Source organism: Lissotriton vulgaris, chromosome 10, assembly GCF_964263255.1.
Source record: "Lissotriton vulgaris chromosome 10, aLisVul1.2, whole genome shotgun sequence".
Taxonomy (NCBI): domain Eukaryota; kingdom Metazoa; phylum Chordata; class Amphibia; order Caudata; family Salamandridae; genus Lissotriton; species Lissotriton vulgaris.
Window position 1 is genome coordinate 270,061,100 of NC_141698.1, and position 16,126 is coordinate 270,077,225.

Below are 16,126 nucleotides of genomic sequence, written 5' to 3' on the forward strand. Positions count from 1 at the left end.
AGAGAGACTTCAGACCCATATTCAGTTAAATTCTGTGGAACGCCACCTTACAGATCACCACCCATCATTCTCATGTATGGAAGTGTGAGTAACAGAGATTGAGCAGTTCCTCGGAGTATGGCTGTCACGCAGTGTCCTGAAGATTCATGCCCATCCGTTCGCATGACGGAACCCTGATGTCAGGCCCATCTCAGTGGGGACCTCTGTGGGTCAGTTTAGAACTTATCAGAATGGGACGAAGTGTCACCCTAACCAGACGCACAGCATTAATTAACCATAACTCTGATGCCAAACTGATCCATTTTCATCATATTTATTCCAACTTCATCTAACTTAGACATTTTCATCCTTAATCCTTTTGTCACATGTGAGACAACTTATGTTCTTTAAATCCTTATCAACTGCTGACATGCCAATCCTAGCCTTGTCCTGTAGTGCGGTACATAAATCATCCTTATTCATTGATCCTGATAACCCAATGCATTTCGGGCCTTTGTCTGGCCCTTCGTCAGGGGTACTCTACAATTATGTGGCACTGAGTGGTATTGTGTGGAGTGTATGTTGTATTCAGTAGAGTGTAATTGTGTGGCGTGTAATTATGTGGCACTGAGTGGTATTGTTTGGAGTGTGTGTTGCATTGAGTGCAGTGTAATTATGTGGCGGGTAATTATGTGGCACTGAGTGGTATTTGGAGTGTATGTTTCATTGAGTGTAATTATGTGGCATGTAATTATTTGGCACTGAGTGTATTTGGAGTGTATTTTGCATTGAGTGCAGTGTAATTATGTGGCGTGTATCTATGTGGCACTGAGTGGTATTTGGAGTGTATGTTGCATTGAGTGCAGTGTAATTATGTGGTGTTTAATTATGTGGCACTGAGTGGTATTTAGAGTGTATGTTGCATTGAGTGCAGTGTAATTATGTTGCTTGTAATTATGTGGCACTGAGTGGTATTTGGAGTGTATGTTGCATTGAGTGCAGTGTAATTATGTGGCATGTAACTATGTGGCACTGAGTGGTATTTGGAGTGTATGTTGCATTGAGTGCAGTGTAATTATGTGGCGTTTAATTATGTGGCACTGAGTAGTATTTGGAGTGTATGTTGCATTGAGTGCAGTGTAATTATGTGACGTGTAATTATGTAGCACTGAGTGGTATTTGGAGTGTATGTTGCATTGAGTGCAGTGCAATTATGTGGCGTGTAATTATGTGGCACTGAGTGGTATTTGGAGTGCACGTTGCATTGAGTGCTGTATAATTATGTGGCGTGTAATTATGTGGCACTGAGTGGTATTTGAAGTGTATGTCGCATTGAGTGCTGTGTAATTATGCGTCGTGTAATTATGTGGCACTGAGTGGTATTTGGAGTGCATGTTGCGTTGAGCGCAGGGTAAATATGTAGCATATAATTATGTGGAACTGAGTGGTACTGTCTGTAGTGTATGTTGTATTCAGTAGAGTGTAATTATGTGGCGTGTAATTATGTGGCACTGTGTGGTATTGTTTGGAGTGTATGTTGCATTGAGTGCAGTGTAATTATGTAGCATATCATTATGTGGAACTGAGTGGTATTGTCTGGAGTGTATGTTGTATTCAGTAGAGTGTAATTATGTGGCGTGTAATTATGTGGCACTGAGTGGTATTGTTTGGAGTGTATGTTGCATTGAGTGGAGTGTAATTATGTAGATATAATTATGTGGCACTGAGTGGTATTGTGTGAAGTGTGCGTTGCATTCAGTAGAGTGTAATTATGTGGCGTGTAATTATGTGGCACTGAGTGGTATTTGAGTGGATGTTGCATTGAGTGCAGTGTAATTATGTGGCGTGTAATTATGTGGCACTGAGTTGTATTTGGAGTGTATGTTGCATTGAGTGCAGTGTAATTATGTATCGTGTAACTATGTGGCATTGAGTGGTACTTGGAGTGTATGTTGCATGGAGTGCAGTTTAATTATGTGGCGTGTAATTATGTGGCACTGAGTGGTATTTGGAGTGTATGTTGCGTTGAGCGCAGTATAATTTTGTAGCATATAATTACGTGGCAATGAGTGGTATTTGGAGTGTATGTTGTATTCAGTAGAGTGTAATTGTGTGTGAGGTTGCAGAGTGTGTGAGGGTGCAGAGTGTGTGAGGGTGCAGTGTATGTGGGGTGCTCAGAGTGTGTGGCCTAAAGTAGTGTGAGGGCGCAGTGTGTGTGGCCTAAAGTAGTGTGAGGGCGCAGTGTGTGTGTCCTAAAGTAGTGTGAGGGCGCAATCAGTGTGGACAAAAGTAGTGTCACGCATACACACATTCAAATACACATACACTAGTGAAGGCTCGCAGACAAATAGAAACAATATGTACATGCTCTCAGACATACACATCAGGTGAAACTTCCCCCAAGCAGTCCTTGACATGCCCTTGTGTGCGAGTTTTTGTTGGTGTTTGGTTTCACCTAGTTCCAGGATGTAGTTGTAGGAGAACAGTGTACAGAATAGGGGTGTTGGGGCAGAATGAAGAGGCAGGACAAAATGGACGGGGTGAAAGTGAAGAGAGGGCAAAGAATGGAGAATGGCTTGAGATGCACATAGAGAATAGAATAAGGAGGGGGAAAAGAAGGAGAGAAGTAATCTGAATAGGTAGAGGGGAAGAATAATAGAAAGAGATAGGATGGGTGGAGGAGATTCAATAGAAAACCCGGGAGAACAAAGAGGGCAGAGTTAGGGGAGAAGGCAACAATGAAACCGAAGAGGACAGGAAGCATAACCGAATGGGAGAAGAAAGAATGTGTTACTTCTAGCACTATTGAGAGTAAAATTATCGTTTGGTATTACAAGCTCAAAGGTTACTAAAACTCAAATTATTCCCATTGCGATTTCCAAGATATGTTTCTATCTATCTTTTTTTTGTTTAGAATAATAAATAAGACTGCAGTTCACTTGGGAATCTTGATTTTCTTGGAAGCCAGTCAAGCGGCTGGAAAGCGACAAAAAAATGGTAGGAAAAGAGTAGTGGGGAAGATGTGTTGTGGCTGCCTGTTGTCCATATGGCGTCGCTGGTCTTTCCTGTGAAGCTTTGTGACAATGGCTTGTTAATTTATGTTAGTAGGAGCGCCTGAGCAGATTCCTTTGAAGTGTTTGAAGTCTGATGCTGGCTGCAAGCAAACCAGCATGAGTGCGGAGGGAGGCTCAGAGGCTGCAAATGGTGTGCGATGTGCACGAGCCCACACACATGCACTGTAGGCAATCTGCCTTTGGGAGCATTTCTGAGAGCCCACTTAAAATCTCGGCCAAAGCATTGCTAAAGCAATGCCTTAGACGAGACCTAAAAAGGGAAATATTTAAAACGAAGGTACTTTTGTTTTGTTGTTTTCCTCTCAGCCTTTTGCCACATATTTACAAGCAATCTAATTTTGTCATATAGACTTTATGGAGGTTGTGCGTAACTTCCTTCTTCAAGACTTAAACAATTCCTCTGGAACTAGGTTATTTACATTTAAATGAATTCCTGTTTCCTTATCTACTTCTTCGTATCTACTGCATTTGCAACTCTATTTACTTTGGTCCGTGATTTTTATGCCATGGATTTTCGTTGCTTCAGTGACTTCTCTTTACCATTCACTATGGATTTCATTTTACTCTAGTTCTGTACTTTTGCATTTCAAGAAGAGTCTCGGTGAGAGGTTGTCACCAGGGTTCCAGAGTTTTACTGAAATCTAATGTCCCATGCCATTTACATATTGTTGCCCTTTACTTACTAAAGTGCAAATGTCTTATTTCTTAATTCTTGTTTCACTTTTTCTTAGCTAACGCCTTGAAGGTATGTTTTCTGGCATGCGTTTGGATATGAGTGGAGGTTAGTGCTTGATCACCTCGCTGTTTCCCACTTTTACGTGGTTGTGGTTTCTGCTGAATACTACTGCTTGTAGTGCACACTTGTAGAGTGAATTAAAAAAAAATGTTTGATAGATGTTTTTATGCTGTGCTTTATTCTTACAATTCATTCGCACGTCAGGGTTGCGGTAGGATGTTCTACGTTGCTTTGAGCTGGTACTTTCTTCATGCTCCTGTTTCTTGCTTGATATTTTACTGTGCTTTATCCTTATACTTGTCAGGTGTATTGATAAGTGATGATTGGTATATTAGTGTGTTGATGATTCCCACTTTTACCTGATTTTGGGTTGGTGATGATTATTTACCACCCATTACGGTCCGGACCCGCATTATGTTTCCTTTTTCTGCTTTAAGAGTTCATTTTACGTGTGTTCTGTGTGGAGCGTATTTTCCACACATCACAACCCAATCTACGGTTTGGGTGGAGTTTCTGATTGCTTTCCTTCAGGTTCAGGTTGGAGTTTCCTTTCCTCAACTCCAACCCAATCTTTACTCGGGTGGAGTTTCTGCTTGGTATGTTCATGTTCAGTGTGGAGTTCCCTTGCCACACATCACAGCCCAAATTTTCTGTTTGGGTTGTGTGTAAGCTTACTTTTTCTTGTGGAACGTAATTTTCTGTTATCCAGGTGGTGTTTTCTGTCACGCCTTTTTGTTCTGGACCCTTCCTACCTCTTGTTGGCCTGGCCAGCCTGCTTGTTTGGTTTTTGGGGTTTTGTTGGAGTCTTGGTGGCGTGGTAGAGTTGTGTTGCTTTAGGCTTAGTTTAAGCGAGCGTGTATTTTGTTTTTTTGTATGAGAAAAGGAGAAGCGGTGAGTGATAGAGTTGCTGGATTTCGTATTCTTTTACTTCTTCCAAACATTTATCTTTTTGCTTTTTTGGTTTACATGTATTTCTCCATCTACATGTATTGATGTTGCCCCTCTCTTTTCCATGTATTTATTATTGCCATCTTGCACATGCATCTATTTTATTGTTATTCTTTTTTTGTTTATTTGTATTGATATTAAGATAGGGAGATGTGTTATGCCTGCTGCTCAGCCTGTGTGTCCGTGGAGTGGAATGTTGGTGTGAGAGCTGGTCATGGAATGTTGGATGAGAGAGAGTGTCAGTTGGAGTAAGGGCTGAGCAGCAGGGAGGCTGCTCCTGGTGGGGCTCTTCTGTATAACATCTTACTTGGAATAAATCTTCATAAAGGAACTACATGGAATGGACCTACTTATTTACAACAGTTTCCCCTTGGTGGCATGCTTCATCATTGGGTCCTTCCTGTTGCGCTGCAGAACGGGGTGTGTTGCAACCTACGAGTTAAGTGGGAGCCCTTACAGTGTTATTTCTAATAGATGAAGAGAATGTAAAGAAAATAGGAATGGGGGGGCTTGTGGAAGATTTAAAGATACTGTACTAGTAGGAAAAATAGTTGTATTCATACCTCTAGTCAGTGTGGTTACAAATTGGGGAAAAGCATGAAACTCAATGGAATTATGTTAATTCAGATTCATGTATTCATTTGTGACCCATAAATGCATAGGTTCCGATTTATGAATTTCAAGACTTTTGGTTGTGCCATTCCCTACAAGCAGGGCCGCTGGAATTATGCGGCAGTGGTGGGCAAATTTAGGTGGCAGAGTTTAGTGAATTACGTGACAATAAAAGGCAAATTAAGGGTTGTGCTGTGGCACATTTTAAAATAGCATTATTTTTATTAGTTTGTCATTTTTACACTTGTTAACACTGTCTGGGGATTGGTTGCACCTTATTAGTACAAGTTTAACACCCATAATTGCAATAAGCAACCGAAAGGTAACCAGTTAAGCTTTGCAAATAGGCTTCCACTGTGCAGCAACATGTCGCTCTGTTTTTAGTAAGTTTTGAAACGCTTGATGCTATGCTGCAAATGATGGATTAGCAGGCAAATGCGGCAAATCTATGATTATGCGAAAAACACTTAGCCACACAATCGCATAATTACATTGGCCCTGCCTATGAGGTTTGAACCCTGTGGTTTTAGGGGGAGTGACATTGTCCTTTGTACACTGAAATTCTCACGTGAATTTTGAGAAATTTTGTAGAAATTGCCTTTTGAGAGATAAGAGGTAGTTCTGAATCTGCATCTGGTGGTGCCAAAAGAAAACAACTGACATCAGCATGCTTGGGTGGCACGTATATGCAGCTCCGCACATCACTTCCGAAGCGGAATGACATTGGCATGAAGCCACACAATGCCACCTATGAGCGCGCAGTTGTACTGCTTGAACTTTTTAATATCCTGTCTCATGCCTGAGAGAGTATTCGAAAGGTCAGGAATCTGTGGTTGGAAGTATCTATCAGAATAAAAGGTATTGATGAGAGGTGGAACAACTGTGAGGCACTTCTGATTACCATAAAGAGAATACGGCACATCAAAGATGGGTATAGAATGTTTGCCCCACTTAAGAGTACCTCTTGACGGTCAAAGCGGACATATAAAACAAAGAGGAAATGCCACTGTAATGTGTAAGCAAAAAACATAAAAATGTTTTGTATATTTACATCATGAAACAACAACTCAACATTGTGATAATATACAGAGTACAAATAAAATATAACAAGAAAAAACACCAACCAATCAATATGGATGGTTAAAATGTGGGATAGTCATTAATTATATGTAGGTCATCGTTATGAGTGGAGGTATTCTATCTGTAGGTTTCATCAAAAGGGATAGGACACTTGTAACCACTTACTCCAAGAGATATATTGAAATATCTTGAAAAACCCTCATAAACGTTGTGTTTTACGAGAAGCGGTATATCTTATTCTCCGCCCCACACAGACGTTATGGCAACAGTCATTGGGTTTTTACGTTCAGTATCTTGCCAGCCTCACCCGAGGCAATCTCTGGTTTTATCGTGGCAGTGTCCAGAGAAAGTTTGAGTGACCCCACTGAAGCTGGAAAGGTGAGTAAAATAGTTTCCAGACGATACTATTTTTATTCAAATCGCTGGACCACTAATTAAAAATGTGAGGGTATGCTCTGGGGATAATTATGAATCCTTAGCATAGGTCATTAGGACAGAAAAAAACGTCAACATGTTTCTGCTCTCTTGGCCCGTGGGTCTAAGAGCATTCGTCAGGACAAATAACAACAATGAACACACAGTTAAAAGTATACTGTCACTCTTTTGTGACATGAGTGGGTCAATACAACATATTAGTCTTACCCATGTAGGTTCTGAATAGTCACCTCTATTTAAGGTGTACTCAGAATGAACCTTGAGGTAAAATGTTACCAGGTCCCGTCAGGAGGATACGGACTCTTGGTCCCAGGCCGCGTAGGAAGCGTGTTCCGCGTCTTGTGCTGGCTCTGCCTCCTGCCTCCAAGAGTCCGTATCCTCCTGACGGGACCTGGTAACATTTTACCTCAAGGTTCATTCTGAGTACACCTTAAATAGAGGTGACTATTCAGAACCTACATGGGTAAGACTAATATGTTGTATTGACCCACTCATGTCACAAAAGAGTGACAGTATACTTTTAACTGTGTGTTCATTGTTGTTATTTGTCCTGACGAATGCTCTTAGACCCACGGGCCAAGAGAGCAGAAACATGTTGACGTTTTTTTCTGTCCTAATGACCTATGCTAAGGATTCATAATTATCCCCAGAGCATACCCTCACATTTTTAATTAGTGGTCCAGCGATTTGAATAAAAATAGTATAGTCTGGAAACTATTTTACTCACCTTTTCAGCTTCAGTGGGGTCACTCAAACTTTCTCTGGACACTGCCACGATAAAACCAGAGATTGCCTCGGGTGAGGCTGGCAAGATACTGAACGTAAAAACCCAATGACTGTTGCCATAACGTCTGTGTGGGGCGGAGAATAAGATATACCGCTTCTCGTAAAACACAACGTTTATGAGGGTTTTTCAAGATATTTCAATATATCTCTTGGAGTAAGTGGTTACAAGTGTCCTATCCCTTTTGATGAAACCTACCTAGTTATGGGGAACAGATAGGACACCCATTCCTCTTCCCTCATTTTGATGAAATACTCGTATTTTATCTGTAGTCTTAACTCCAGGTATAATTCCACCAGTTGTCATTCTGAATGGTCCAGTGTCTCCAGGTCGAGTAATTCCATGCCCAAAAACTCAGGGCCTGAAATTTCCTGGCCTGTAGAGACCTAACCCCTATCAGATGTGCACACAGAGAAAGCACTGCAGGGGAAGGCACAGGAGGTGAGGAAACGAGCCCAGATCTACCCCAGCCCGCCCCCTACAGCACAATGCAGAACACAGACTGTGCTCACCCCACGCCGAACCCGGAAACCCCTTCAATAGCCCTCTCGGAGAAGGTCAGCCAGGGGCTGCAGCTCCGATGTGACGGAGGAGCATCACCCCTTTTAAGCATTGCACTGCAAAGGAAACTTAAAATTATAATAGCTTTACGTTATTATCATTTTATGTTTCCTGTTGCTTTGCAGGTGGGTGGGTGGGTGGGGTTGCTCTGCTCTCGGAGCGTAGTGTAGTTTCTATATTCCCATTAGGCTCTGCGCATTGGAATAATATATACTATAGATTTGACATAGGACTGAGGTCTACTAGGTCTCTATCGAATATATTAGACTTAACTGAGAGTGCCAGCTAGCTCAGAGATCACTAGAAACTTTCTCGAATAAACAAGAAGGGATTAGTTTCTGACAACCGCATAAACATGACAACTTTGTTTCCCAATTTTCATTTTCATTTATAAAGTTTTATATATCGCGAACAAGATCCCGAAGGATATCAGAGCGCTTTACAAAAGGATGGAGGCAGGTAATAAACGTAATATCGCATTAGATAAGAATAACAAAACAGAACAATTGCAAGACAAAAGGGTCAGAGGAGATAAATACAGTAACTGTTACATAGCGTGCTGATAAGGGAACAAACAGTAGGGTCATAAAGTAGCCTCCAAAGAAGGTCTCACGGTTGTAAGGTCAATGACTTAGAGCAGAAAATCCTATCCCATTTAAGGTAAGAACATGCTGAAATTATGCCTTCACAGTGGTTAGCCTTCACAATGGCTAGCCTTCATTGGAGCCATTCCAGACATCAGACATGATGATTTTCAGAGCCATCCGTCACCATAAACAAGTTCAGAGTATTTGGCATTGATCCTGATGTTGCAGCCTGCAGCCTGGGCCTCCAGTGGGCTTTGTGGTGGAATCTGAAGTCTCAGTGAGCTCAGCACTAAGGAAATCTGTAAGATTCCCTCCAGGTGTCGGACATGCCGGACAGGGATTTAGCGGACACATGCCGATACTCACAAGTACTTCACCTACTGTCCTTAAAGCGTTCCAGAGCCGAATCAGCCTTATTGCCAAAAAGGCACGGGCAAGGGCAATTGAAGGTCATTCCCATAAGGAATGCCTAGACATCCCCCGAATAGCCAGTAGATCTCAACTAGGTGTTACTACAAAGTACTACAAACAAAGCAATCATTCTGCCTAGCCAATCTATTGTGTTCAGTTTACATCCTTAAGTGAACTTTGCTGTGTCCCTGCCAGTGGCAATAGCCTGGGACAAGATGGCTCTCATAAATGGTGGACCAACAAGATTTAAAAACATTAAAGAAGATATTGTGTTAGTCAACAATGATGCTCTTGTAGATGTGCATATAAGATTCAGTTGGGAAAAGCCCCACTCACATTCTGCAGTACTGATAGCAATAGTGTGCAAGGCCATCAAAAGCTCCTTGAACTGCCTTTTAATTTCTTTTCCTTCAAAGAAATGTATCTCTAGAGTCGCGGAAAACAATAGATAGTTATTTCACTCAGTCAACCGTGCATGCTTCGTTTCACCAGAGGTGCAGAGAAATAGAGAGACGGCCGTTTTCAATAAAAAGGTATTTATTGAACAATCTTCTTTCTCATGCAGAAGAAATGAACTGCTACAATCGTAATACTGGTTGCAAAGTATAATGCGTACAGTACGAAGAGTATTATAAAATAATACTGTAAAAGCATGATATGGTTTCTAAGCCATAAAATACATAGAATACATACATTAATAAATAAAGACTAAAAGTACTCAACTGGTGCTTCTAAAATACGCCTACCCCGGTGTACCTAACCTAGGTCTAGTATAAGGGAAGAAGTAAGTGAGGTGTAGCTTAGTTTCAGTATTCTTTGTCAAGAATCTATCCAAGATTTCTCTAAGGGTCTAATCAGCTCCGTACCTTGGTTATAGAATGAAGGAGGTCTGCTATCTCTCTCTCAGGACTCGATTTCCCACCAACCCGCAAGGGTAGCTTGGAAACACTGGAGCTGGATTTCTCGGCAAAAGAAAAGACAGCGTCTCTCTCAGTGCGTCTGCTGGAGGGTCGGCTTCCTTCGGCACTTGCTGTGGCGAGCTGTGTCGAGTAGGTAGATAGTCGAACTGCTCCAAACCACCGTGTGTTTGCCTGGGCAAGTGTGGGCATATTTATACCTTGAAGGTGCCGAGTTTGACGTAAGGTTGGACATAATAACTTCATCAAAGACTAAGTTCTTTGAAAACTCTATGAGTTCTTAGACAAATCAATATTCAAGCAAGGGGAAGTTCCTGACTGCTGAAGGCGGGGTTTTCCAAGAAATCGTTGTGGATTTTCGGAACTAGTGGAAGTAGCCATGCCGTATTTGGACTGCATAGGTTAAGTCTAAATATGGTTATGGTTTCTATGTCTATATAAGGATAGGGTGAATTATACCTCTATATGGGCATGAATCGGGAAAATTACACTAGGGTCCTAAATTCATAAACAATACCCACTCCACTTTATTATGTTTAACATTACTAAATTATAAGCACTAAAACATAACTAAAGCATGTGCTTACAATCCCACCCAAAATACACAAAGTGCATTTGAAAAGGTTGCACACGAAAAATGAGCATTTGTACAGTACGCATTTAAAAGCAATAGGCGTCATTTAAAACATGAATTATGATGTTGGCAAAGCTAACTGAATGAATCATGGAATGACATTTATGAAATGGCTCTAAGTTACAGAATAAAAGGTGAAGACCATTCCATAGCAGAAATAATATACTGTTTTGGTTTTTAGGACAAGGTCAAATATTGTCTCTAGGAAGTATTTAAAGAATTCATGTTCTCTAAGAATAGTTCTACTTTAAGCAGATTACTTTGTGCCCCAAAAAAAAGTTTTCACGTTTTTGGGAAAAAGTCAAAATTAGCCGTAGAAAAATAGAGTTCCAAAGCTTTGGAAGGATTGTTATGAAAAGTGAAGGCCAAATTTAGAGTTCATGGAACTCTGTGTGCAGATTTCAAAAGTTATTCTCGTGACAGGAGAAAACATAGAATCGTCTAGGCTGGCAAATAAATCGTCTACCACATTAGGTGAAAGTGGAACTACTTCATTAAGTAGATCAATTGTGCACAGACGAGAAGCATCGCCGTCAGCGTCATCCGCATTAGAAATGTTCGCAGCAGATGGTACCTGTGTGCCTGTTGTTCCACGCACCTCACCATTAGCTGTAGTTGCTGGTGAGATCTCCACGAATGCCGTAATCAGGATTGGCAGCCGTTGGGGGGCAACACGATGCATGAGCCTTTACCGGACCTTAGAAAGCGTCAACATCCGTTGACAGTGCTGATGGAAGTGTAAGACAAACGTCCAACGTTCATTCTTCTCTGCAAAGCAGGCATCGTAGAACAGGTAAGAAGCAATCTTGCCAGATTGGTCTGAACGAGAGAAACCATGTGGTGTTCTGATCTCTTAAACGAGCCAAGCCAAGAATCTGTGTAATTCTGCCACGGTACTGCATGGCTAGGAGGGTGTCCTCCATGGTAGTCTGCGTATCGCTGGTGATGGGACTTGCCATATCGGAGAAGAAGAAACAAAAATAGAATTCCTGCTACGAGTCCCAAAAGAAGAGGCAGGCCGCCGAACACAGAGAGCACAAAATTTGGAAAAATGCCTAGGACTGCTTGAACTGGTGCCAACAGTCCCGAAAAAACTGTCTTAAATATATGTACAATACCACTCGTATCAGACATGTTTAAGATACGACCTAACATTTCTGAGAAATGTATTTGACAATTCGTTGATAATAGGGCATGTATCTCCGCAGAAGTCCTTGCGACTTGCAGATCATACGTTTCTCTGGACGAGGTCAGTGGCACAGTTTTTTACAAAAGAATGGCTTTCATTCTGCTGAAAGTGTCTATTCCTATAGAAAAGATATTCAGTGAACGCCATAACAGCGACTCCCCGTCTGTCTTCGTTTTAGGAAACAATACTTGCATACAACAAGTGACCCTGGCTGACACACTAACGAGATAGGCTATACCTGGCATCATTCCACAACAGCTGTGATCACTCAACATTATGTAGCTACCATTGGATAGCTGCCTAAAAACTGGGTCTATCACTGCTGCTGGAGAACCGTGCAGGTGGCAAGACAGGTTATTTGAAGAACCCTCGCAGGCTCCGTGTAAAATAATACCTTGACATAAAAGTGTTCAGTTTTGCGAGTTCTTACCATTTTTTCCACTAAGAAATACCTCCTTTCCTCCACTCCAACATTTGTGTGTGTATGGTAAATTCCAGGTTGACTTAATGTACTCTTTACCCAACCTTTCATACAGGCCCGCTGGTATGTGTTTTAAGCAATACTGAAATTGTAAAATCGTCACTGGTATCGTGATGGTGCCATGTATTATCCATTCCACGACTGGTTTCTCAGAAACAGTTAATGGTAATCTTTCCAGTTTTTTTATGCTCCGCACCGTATAGTCTGCTCCTCTTTGTGCCTAAAAGATTCATTTATCTGTAAGGTTAAAGACAGTAAACAATGACGTGGTGTTGATTAGACGCCATGGCACATAGCCTGAACGGAGATTTTGCAATGTCCAGCCTAGCAGCATTATAGAACGTAATTGAGACTGGCCATGTTGTAACATTAGGAAGTCCTGCTCTATTATGTCAATGGCAGAGGATACAATGCTGTCCAAAGAATAAATTCTGGAGGACAGTCATTAACCCTTTGTCCACTACAGAGAGAGCTTTCTCTAAATTAATACAATCAATTTCTCGTATTCTTTTTGCAGTTTCCATTTGCGTGACTTTCCATGCTTCATTGTAAGCAGAGTATATACCGGCGTATATGAAACCTTTTTGACGTGGTTTACGAGGTCCAAGTAAAAAGTGTCGTAAATCAACGCCTTCTTTAAGTAAAGTTAAGTGTTGTTTAATTTCTGGAAGTGTGGATTTCTGTAGCCACTCAAGGCATAGTTTTACTACACTATATGTTGTAACTATCCTTGGATGTTGTGTCTGGGAATATCTTGGATCTGGCCTAGTTACTGTGAACCCTTGTGTTTTGTTCAGGAATCTATCTTGACAGTTATTCGTGTCTGTGGGCCAGATTAACCATTTTTTCCAATCAGGATTAGTTCTGTTCTGTTGTAAAATCTGTTTTACGTCTACCTCCTCATCTGGTGTGCCATTACTGTCAGGTGTGGGCTTAGGTATGGACAGTTTGTTTAAATCTTTTATCTTAGCTAAGCCAAGACAAGATGTTTGTTGAACAGTGTCATTTAAAAACATTATTTGTTCTGGGATAATGCAGGCTCTGAATAAGGCTTCTAAACCTTGCACCTACCAGTCTTTTGTGCCCCAGACAGTTTTTGTCTCAATGTTGTCTTTCCAAAAGTTAAAACCTAATGTAGACAGCTGAGCATAAAAGTTCACAGAATACATTTGTTTAGTATTAGTCAGCATGTTTTTCATTCCTGTCTTATTCAGATTTTTGAAATAAAATGTTTCTGGATTTGTGACATTAAATTTGAGAAGTATGGAAACTTTTCATAAAATGTTTTTGAGCTGCCCTTTGGCGGCGTTGGACAGTGTTCCCATTGATTATAAGTAAAAACATTTCTAGGGTTTGCAGATTTGTGCAAATAATGGTGACCATAATGATTAAAACAATAGATTTGTTCATAATCTGATGAACCTTCTAAGTATTCATGTTTTGTGACATTTCTAAATCTGTCATCATATTATTCATCATCATCATCATAACTTCGACAATTAAGTCATAAAAGCATTTAATAAAACATCCACTATTTACAAATAAAATTGCATACGATAGCATACCAAAAGACATTGATATAAATATTTTTAAAATGGAATTAAACTTTCAGATGACTACCGTTGAATATACATGTTTGCATAAAAACCATAAAATGACAGAGCTATAATTTTAAAATCAACCAATCTATTCTTTAATAATCAATAATTCTTTATCTAGATGTCCTCGCATTCAGCTTTGCTAATCTGGGGAGGTCAAGAAGGGGCACTGTTACCTTTACTGAATTACTGCTTTGATCGAATAACCCAGGCTCATTTCAAGAACTTTCCTACGGCTATAGCAAGGGGGGGACTTGAATCTGTACATAAGATTCTCAATGCCTCCGTATATATACGAGTTCCAATCAGTTGACATATAGGGTTGACCCACTTTTGGCGGGGTGCAGCATAAAGGGGACAGAAAAACAAGATATGACTTTCAGATTCTTGCTGGCCCCTGCACCATGGGCATTTATCATCACCCGTTATTCCAACCCATTTAGCTGTAAATACCTTTATAGAGAGGGTACATACCCTAAATTGAAAATAGAGCTTACGATCAATTGGATTCTCTATAGCGTCCCAATACAATTCCATCATTGGTCGGGCCTTAAATTCGAGAAATCTACCTGTGAGATGAGTTGAGAGGCCATTTGTGCATGTTATAGAATTAATCATCTCCCAGTATTTGGCTTTCAACATTTTCTTAGAGGGAAATACTGCATTTGAGGGATCGTCCCACAATTCTCTCATTCCCAATCTCACTAGCACCGATCTAATTTCCTTCAGCCAGGTTATTTGGAAGGAATTATTTTCCTTAATATCTTTTAGACCCCGAGCATAATGCACAAGTTCCTCGGTAGTCCATATTCTGCGCCAATACAATAATGGGCGTAAAGTAGCCAAATCTTTAACTGCTTTTCTCCCGAGGTCCCACAACAGTGGTATTAATGGAGTACTTTGTGGGACGCCTATAGCTTTTCGCAAAAACTCATTTTCCGCCAATGTCAGACTTTTTAGATTTTCGAACCCCCATAGTTCGGATCCATAAAGGACCGAACTTAATACCTTTGTCCCATATATCTCAAGAAATGGGCTTATAGGTTTAGTTGTTGACTTCTTAAACAGTTTTATGAGAAGTCCAGACTGTTGCTGGTACTTTAGTACAGCCAAATCAAGTTCGCTATTCCAGCGCATGGCCCTCTGCAGGGTCACCCCCAAATAAGTGAAGGCTTATACCTGCTCTAGTCGGTAATTATCCATATATAGGCCTCCTCTAAATAGTTTAGAAGACTTGGAAGGTTTATGATCATTAAGGGACATAAACTATGTTTTAGTAGTGTTTATTTCTAATCCGTGCGAGCGTCAAAAAACCTCCAAACCGCCAGAGTGCCCGCTGAAGGCCACTTGGCGTCTTGGAGACTATCAGAGTGTTGTCTGCAAACATGAGTATTGGGACGCGATTACCTGCCATCACAGGGGCATCAGTGGGGGCCAAGGAGAGGTAGTACGCCACCGCATTCACGAAGAGTGAAAACAGGGTAGGCGCCATGACGCATCCCTGCCGCACTCCTCGCTCAACTGGGAAGGTTTCCGTAACCTCTCCCCTTTGCCCCCACCGGACCCGAGCAAAATTGTCCTCATGTAGGTGCATAACCAAAGTCAGCAACTTTGGGGCCATCCCCAACCCCTCCAAGACTCACCAAAGTTTTCGGCGCTGCACTAGATCAAAGGCTGCCCTCAGATCGATAAACACTGCATACAGTGTCCCTTTCCCCAAAACCACCGTCCTCCAGTAGAGGATAGCAAACCGAAAGACTTGATCAATCGTGCTTGTTTTGGGGCGAAAACCGGCCTGGAGTGGGCTCAAGATGTTATTGTCCTCCATCCAAGTCTGTATTTTCCCCAAAACAAGATGGCCCATAATTTTCAGGATACAGTCTATAAGGCTAATAGGCCTATAGTTGCCAGCTAAAGACTTATCCGCTTTTTTGTACACAGGCACAATTTCTGCTCCTTTCCAGGAGTGGGGGCAGCCAACCCTAGTGCTACAGCATTTGCTAAGTATACAATATTGTGAGAAGTTGGCCTGATATATGATGTCTCCAATTCTGGGGGCACCTTGTATCAGTCCAAACAATCCCTTATGGTGTCTGGTTG